Below are 9,097 nucleotides of genomic sequence, written 5' to 3' on the forward strand. Positions count from 1 at the left end.
GTCACTGGCGTCATCGTCATTGCTGTTATTACTATCTTCTTTTTCACTGACGCTAACACTATCTTGTTGTTGTTTAATTTTTTTTCCCACATTCTCCTTTATTATCATCGTCGTCGTCGTCCTCATCACCTTCTTCTTTTTCTTCTCTTATATATGTTTAAAAAATTAGAGTACATAAATTTTAGTGCACGGACAGAAATTTTAGTATATAGCACAAATTTTTTTAAAGAATTACATACCTAAAACATTGACACACAACTAACAAAATATGCGCAATATAAAAATTTTAGTATACAACATAAATTTTTTAAGGACCACATATCCAAAACATAGATACCCAACTAACAAAATACACAAAGCACATAAAATTTGGTATACAATACAGAAATCTTGGTACATGGTACACAAATTTTGGTGTGCAACATAGAAATTTTTGAAAGATTACATATTCAAAACATTAACTCACTCAACTAACAAAATATATTTAGAGCAAAAATTTATGTGTTATGTGTAAAAAATTCTATACTATATTGATAAGTTGTTATATACAAAAATTTTTGTGCTATATCTATAAATTTTTATGGTGCAAAAGTCTAGAAAAAAAAAATAAATGATGATCCATCGCTAAATTTGCACTAATTTAATTAGATTTAGTTACAAAAATATTTATACATATAGCAGCATCATTAATATTTATTCATTTATATGATATCTTACATGAATGCCAAATTTTGTATCTGTAAAACAATATTTGATCTTTTAATGGAGATTTAATAAAAGATCTAAAAGATTTTGAGGTAATTACAATTTTAATGTTTTAAGAGATTTTTTTTTATAAAATGATGTTGAAAAGAAGAAAATGATATTTTGATCCTCTAAAAATATCTTAATTTGACAATATATATCAAAAATAAGAAGATATACTTAAAAAAGAACTCTATAAATTATATTGAATTAATTTTTTATGTAGCCCGTCTAAAATATTGAGATCCGTCTATTTTCTAAATTTGGTGATTTTTTTAATTAGTATTTTTTAGTTATTTTTTTTTGTAAATGGAAAAAATTTAAAAACAAATTAAAAACAGGGTTACATATCAGATGTCTTTTCAAATTTTTATATATGCTTTTTAAATAATTTTTCAAATGTACTAATAAAAATTAGATAGAATACATGAGTTGTTTATTATTTATAAAAGTAATTGATACATTTTAGTATTTTACCAAATTGAAATTATATTTGAATATTATTTTATTAAAAATTAAATCTTTTGAAACTAAAATGGCAGTTTAGTCAAAATTTGAAGTAGTGAGATACCCATTGAGTTGTGGTCCAAGGTGAAAAAAAAAGTGTGTAAAAGCTAAGAGGCAGAGGCATAAGCAGAAGAAGCAGTATGTACTTTTCTTAAGGTGTTATAAGGTGTGGGCACAAGGTTGTATCAACTGCCAAAGATTTTATATCAGAACACTGATCCCTATGAAAACCACTTTCATCTTATTGAAGGGGTTTTATGTGGCGGTTTATGTTATTCTGCCACACTTCAGAACTATCAGACACCTCAAACAACCACATTCATTACTCATTTTATTGTATCCAGCTACAACATTCGCTTTTTCCCCTCCTTTTTTTTTTTCTATTTCTTTTTCTTGCTCAATTTACCATTTGGTTTCCCTGTAACAAGAATAATGTTTGAACAAATAAAAAAGGTAAGAAATAAATTACCAATGTTTGAAAAAAAATAAAGAAAAGAAAAGAGGGGCATCCATAGTAACAAAAACTTGGGTTAAGGATATAAATTTAATTTTAAAATAATATTTTTAAGTTTTTTTTTATAACATATTAAAAAATATTAGTGTCAACGAGCTATAACACAAATGACATAATTTTTTAATACTCACTTAGAAGTTACGAGTTCGCTTTACTTTTAGTAAAAAAAAAATATTGGTTAACAAAATTCTAAATTTTAATTGTTCGATTACAAAATAGTTATTCTGATATGTAGAGCTAGAGATGATATATAATAGGAGATTAATCATTTGTTTGATCAACTTAGTCGATCTCACCTAGTAAAAAAAAATTTTTTTTTAAAGCATTAGTCAGTGACGGATCCAGAAAATTTATGTTATGGGGACAAAAATAATACATATTACTATCAAAAGATATATTAATTCAAATTTAAAAAAATAAAAGTGCACATTAATTATTCGAATACAAAAAAAAAACCAAAAATTACATTAGCCACTAACTTTCTTCTCTTCAAATCTTGAAGGTACTTTTCTTCTTGTTTTCATATTTTAAAAATGTTAAATAATTGTTTGATTATCAAGTTGATTGAATGTCTCTCTTTTTATATATATAACCAAACAAAAAATAGAAGAAAATCAGATAATAATAATAGTAATAGTAGTAATAATAATAATAAATAAATAAATAAATAAATATTAGTATAATTTATTAGTCTGTTTAAGTAAATGTGGAATTCGAATCATACATCAATTTATTGGCCAGCGACAAACTCAATACTCAGATTTGTGATGAATTAATACTTAACTTATCGGGTTGAAGGATACCATAGAAAACAAAAAAAATTGGTATAATTCAATTCATGTATAATATTTTAGAAACTAATTCCAGCATTAATAGAAAAGTTGGAGGATACCATAGAAAACAAAAAAAAAATTGGTATAATTCAATTCATGTATAATATTTTAGAAACTAATTCCAGCATTAATAGAAAAGTATAGGTAGACAATGAAAATACTAAATAATATGAACAATAGATATATCGAATGTTCAATTCACTAGGTGTGCAGATGGTTATCTTAATATTAAGATTTAAGTGGGTAATTTAGGGGTGTAGTATATTTTTATTTTATTGAACAATGCTAGGAAACCAAAAGGGTATTAGCAAAAAACCAGCCAAATATCTTTGAATAAATCTAAAATCTCTACAAGTTAATATATATGGATGTTTCTTCTGCTAAGTATCAGAAATTTTTTTTTCATACTAAATGGATTTTTTTTATATATTTTTCGAATTTTTTTGTATTGTAAATGTGAATATCTCTATTTCTTTAAGAATTATATATATATTTTTTAATTTTATAGATATTTAATTATTTTTTCTAAAATATAACTGAATATTTTTTTTGTTAAGTATTAAAATGTTTTTTTTTCATATTAAATGAATATTTTTTTTATATTTCTGTAATTGTGTAATTTACCATCTCTTTAATTATCAAAACGGCATCTAATATCCAAAACGCATAAAACAACATCGTGATTATGCTGCTACCGTGCCATGTTTCGGTGAACCATTGTCCTTTGATGGAGAATTTAAACCATCATTCATCACCACCATCTTCTTTACACTCAACCCAACCCTCTCACATATTCCTTTTTATTTGTATTCCTCACAGTTTTTCTTATTGGCTTTGAACTTGAAGAAGAAGAAAAAAGGTTTCACTCATAACTGGAATTACATACCACAAAACACACGTGCAAAGTGTCGCCACCGATCTACCAAACACCGTCAAGAACACCAAAATCAATATCATAATGACGATGGGGACGAAATCATCATTGTCGGAATACGCGAATCGAACGAAGGATATGTCGTGAGGGTTCATCTTGGAATAAACCTTCTTCATTCTCTCATCAAGTTCAGCTAGAAGTTTCCAAAACTTGTCTTATTCACGTGTTGAGTATGGATTTTTGTTGACGGTGGCGAATCCGACGAATCAGATGTCGGTGATAGAAGAGGAGTGGGTCGCGGTGGGGAGGCGGAGAGGGCCTGACAGTGAAAGAGAGAGGTGTGTGTGTAATTGTTGGAGGTGGGTAGGTTAATGTGAGAGAGAAGAGAAAGGTTTTTATAGGTTTTAATTAGGTTTACTTAATCAATTTTAAATTTTTTAAATTTTGAATTTAAAAAATTTAAAATTAATTATTAATATAAATTAATGTGGTTTTGTTTAATTTTTGGCTAGTAACCTCTTGGTTCCATATAATTTTCCTATTTTATTTGGTCAATTTTAGAATCCATTGTTCACATTGTTCACAAAAGCCATTATCTACCTAACAAAATCTAGCATTAATTCACACACACTATATATATATTTTTACCCATAATAATATTATGGGAATATAAATTTTTTAAAATTACAGTCTACTTTGTTCTAAATTATATATAGAGTAAAAATAGTATAGAGAAATAAAAAAATGGAGAGAGATAGATGAGAGAATTTAGGAAGGGAGTTTATTAATTTTGAAAAAAAATATTTTCTCTCAATTTTAATAAGAGAGTGTCATGTGACACATTTGATTATTAAATTAGATAGTAATATATAATACATAATATATGTATATTTCAATTTTAATTTTAATTTTAATACAATTAAAGAATGTCATATTGCACATTTTGATTGTCAAATAAGTAATTAGTCATTAATATTGATAATGATATATAAAATAGATACAGTGGTTGAAGGAATGAGAGAAATAGAGAAAGGAAGAGAGAGGAGAGGAGGACTCTTTAATTTTAGAGGGAAAGATTTTATTTTTATTGCAATGAAGGAGTGACATGTGGCACATTTTGGTTGTAAAATTAGTAAGGAGGAGGGAAGAATTCTTTAATTTTTGAGGAAAAGATGTAATTTCAATTACAATGAGAGAGTGACATGTGGCACATTTTGGTTGTAAAATTAGTAAGGAGTAGAGGAGAATTCTTTAATTTTGGAAAGAAATATTTGATTTCAATTGCAATGAGAAAGTGATCTGTGGCACATTTTGGTTATAAACTTGTGTGTGTGTGCTAGGTAGACAATAACTTTTGTAAACAATATGAACAATTGGCTCTATAATTGACCTAATAAAGTAAAAAAATACTTCACTTCAAATTATCTCTTAAACCTCAATATTAGGATAACTATCTGCATACCTAGTGAATTGAACATTCAACTATTGTTAACTGTATATGAGTAAATCAAATCAAAAGAAATAAACATCCAATTAAAAATAATGAACATAATTATCTACATACCTATTGAATTGAACATCCGACATATTTATTATTTACATTATTTAATATTCTCATTGTTTACCTATATTTTTTTATATGTGTGTGTAAAATTGGTATAATATATTAATACGAGAAACTTTGAGGGACGGTGATACATTTTTCCACCAAGAACGCTCTATGATATTGATATCCATAGTAAGCATAAGGATTGAAGTTGAGGACGTGGGTGGAAATGCAAAATTGCGAACGCATGAAGATCCCCACACTTACCATTCCCACCACAATTCCATGTTTGGTGGAAACCTGTCTAAACTATTACGGTGGTGTTTGTGGATCGGATTCGATTTGTATATTTGCGGTATTTATCTGAATTCGATTCGAAAATTGCAGATATGAATTTGATTTACAAGTCTATCGAATCCGATTCGATCTGCACACTAATAGGATCAGATTACGAATTTTGTGTAGGTATCCACATATCTGATTCGTATATTCGCGTATCCGCAAAAATAAAAAAATAAATAAATAAATATTTTTTTATGTTTTATTTCAACCAATAATTATCATATATGTTGTATTGTTTTAATTTATTATTTAATAAAAATATGTTTAATATTATTTTAAAAGTAAACATATTTAAAAGAATAGAAAAAATGAATTTTATTGATATTTTTTTAGTAAAAATAAGCTTTCAAAAATATTTTTGTGTTTTGCGGATATTCAATCCGGTCTGCAAATGTGCGGATTGGATCGGATCGGATCCAAACTTAAAAATTACGGATATTGGATCCGATTCGATCCGATAATTTAATTCATATCAGATAAAAATTTTGGTTATATCTGATCTGCATTTACCCCCTACACCACACTCTATCATATTCATTCATTCATTTAAACGAAGTTTTATCCGTCCTTAAAATTTGGGGGTTTTGGTTTTCTTTTTTCTTTATGATTTTGTGTCTATAATTTTTCTTTTTTGATACTATAATGTTCAAAAAGTTACAGGCTCAGGTTTTTATTGACTACTGCTAGGCTTAGGCCACTATTGGAAATTTAGGGGTGTAAGTTATCGAACCGGACCGAAAATTATCGCAAACTGAACCGAAAATTACAACAACCAATTTAAAAAACGAAAAAATCGATTTTTTTCTGACAAAACCGATCGATTCGGTTCAGTTTTCAGTTGGCTCGATAGAAACCGAACCGAACCAAACTGAACCGGAGATATGCATCAATTTCAATGTTTTAACCATTTTAACCTTTAACCTAATAGCAAAAATTTCCAACCCCTAACCATTTCAATGTCTTACTCTTATTATTTCAGTTTATTGACTATTTCAAACCTCTAATTATTGTGATTCATATTTTACTCATTAAAAATTAAAAACCGAAAAACCGATCGAACCAAACCGCTGTTGGTTCGGTTCGGTTGTAAAAACAACAAATCGAACGGTTGTATATCTGTAGGAACCGAACATATCGGTTCGGTTGGTTTTTGGTCCAAAACTGAACTAAACCGAACCGATAACACCCCTATGAAAATTATTGTAATAGTAGTGGGTAAACATGTTTTTTATTTATCCTAATTTTCGTAATAAATTTTTATTTTATCTTTTACAAATTAATTATATCTGTTAAAATGGCTCAAAATTGTCCTAATCTTGAAAACTTGTATTGATTTTCATCTATAATGTATGCTATATATTTTAAAATTTTTCAGAATTGAATAGGATAATTACACATATAGCGATATAAATTGAAATATTTTCAAATGTTAGGAAAAATATTAATACAAATAAAATGCTACAAGTATTTTTTAAATTGTTTACAAACAAACGACAAATATTATTTGTTACTCTAATAACAATTTTGGTTCCTAGCGAAAAAGTATAGTATTGAATTTACTCGAATTAGTATGTAAAATTGTAAATGGTTGCAAGTAGTCTTCCAAATCTTAAGATGGAATAATGTTCAAAGGAATCCTCCTTACAAGGCAAAGTTATCTCGGGATACCATGTTATGATTGGTGTTACCTACAAGGATATTAGACTCCAGTCCTAAAGTCAATGTTCGCCTGAGAGGCATAAAAAATAGGTTTCCAGAATATATTTTGGGTGTGTGTTTAAAACTTTAAATTTTTACTCTCGTAATTGAAAGAAAATTTGGAGAAAATTCGGATAAATTTATACGAAATTTACATAAGATTTTAGGTAGATATTTTTTTTTTGGTTTTTTATATTATCTATTGTAAAAGTGATGGTAAAATCGCATCTCAAATAGTTTGGACATGTAAGAAAAAAATTAACAGACAGTTAAAAGGGTGGATGAAATAGAAAATGAACAAAGAGTGAACGATTTTTCTGTAGACATAATACATATAAAGTTCAATGACATCGTTTGACCTATGTTGTTTTTTTCATAGTATTTTCTAATTTAATAGAACAGACCAAAGACTAATCCGTCAATTTTAGCGTGGATACTATTTAAGTTACACTCCTTTTTTTTTTGTAAGGTGGATTAGACAATCTCCAATTTTAAGTACTCCAAATAGATTAGATAACCCTGAATCCTAAGTACATAACATACCTACACACTCTTCATACACTTATCAAATTTTTTTCTTCAATTGTAGAATTTAAACTCTAGACCTTTGAGATGGAAAGGAAAAAATATGTCATATGAACTAAGACTCATTGACATTTAAGTTACATTTTTATTTGGTCCCGTATGAAAGGACATAACTAGCTAAAATTATTTTAGGTCCAATTTGAATAATAGACAATAACAAATATAAATTTTGTTAAAAATGTTCAGTACACATTATAAGTTAGTTACTAAATAATTAGTCTTTAGAATAATCAAATATATTATAATGTAATAATCAAATTTGCAATATATCCACATGGATTTAAAGAAGATTAATTGTTTAATAATTTTTTTGAGATTTTAAATTTATATTTTTATATATTATAAGTGATTAATAACTATTTTTATTATGGACGTGGGATGGTTGTAAACCTATAACTAAGGAGCCTACTACCATTGTAATCACAATTGGTTTGTGTAGCCTCATTGTTCTTGGCTCATCAATTCTAATAGAAATTCTATATTTACACAGAACAATTTACTGGATATAGCGACAAAAGCATTCTGTTGGGTATTGTAAGAAGCTTATCAAAAGTCGTGCTTATATTATCCAGTCGTAGATCAAGGTAGAAATTTTTTAACTTTTTTTTAATAAATTTAATTTTGATATACTAACAGTGTAAAGCATTTTATACAGTCGTATAATCACATTCATTCTTTTGGATGACCATTTATACAGTCAATGTAAAAGATAATTATTTTTATTGATGTGATATTACGTATAAAATTATTTTACACTGACAGTACATCTAGGACTGGCAATGGGTAGGGTTGGACCCTACCCTAACCCTACCTGCGGGTTGAAAATTTTATTAAAATTCTATCCTACCCTACCCGCAGGTTGAGAATCTCTCAACCCTAACCCTACTCGCACCCTAAAATTCTAAACCCTACCCTATCCTATCCTACCCTACCCGCAGAAATATCAAATTTTTTCAAAGTAAATATAAAATTCAATCATTTTGAATTTTATACATATTAATAACATAAAAAATAAATAACTAACACTCTAAATTACTAAATTAACTAACTAATTTTAGTGGTTGTTCACTTATTGTAAGTCATTACATAAGGGAGTTGTGGGTTCAACTCTCACTTTCTTTACTATGTACTTAATTTTTATAAAATATGTGTTATATATAAGATGTGGATAGAGTAGGGTAGGGTAAGGTACACCCTAAACCCGTATCCTACCCTACCCGCAGGCATACCCGGACCGTACCCTACCCTATCCGCAGCGGATCGGGTAGCCTACCCAACCCGAACGGATTGGACCGAATTAGATACCCGCGGGTAGGGTATGAATTGCCAGCCCTAAGTACATCAAATTAAATTCATTTTTAATATAAAATGTTATTTCAAATATACCTTTACAATACATAAATCAGGTTCATATAAATTGGGAGTAGATAATGATAATTTTTAAATATTTTTAC

This window comes from Arachis ipaensis, chromosome B06, assembly GCF_000816755.2.
Source record: "Arachis ipaensis cultivar K30076 chromosome B06, Araip1.1, whole genome shotgun sequence".
Lineage (NCBI taxonomy): Eukaryota > Viridiplantae > Streptophyta > Magnoliopsida > Fabales > Fabaceae > Arachis > Arachis ipaensis.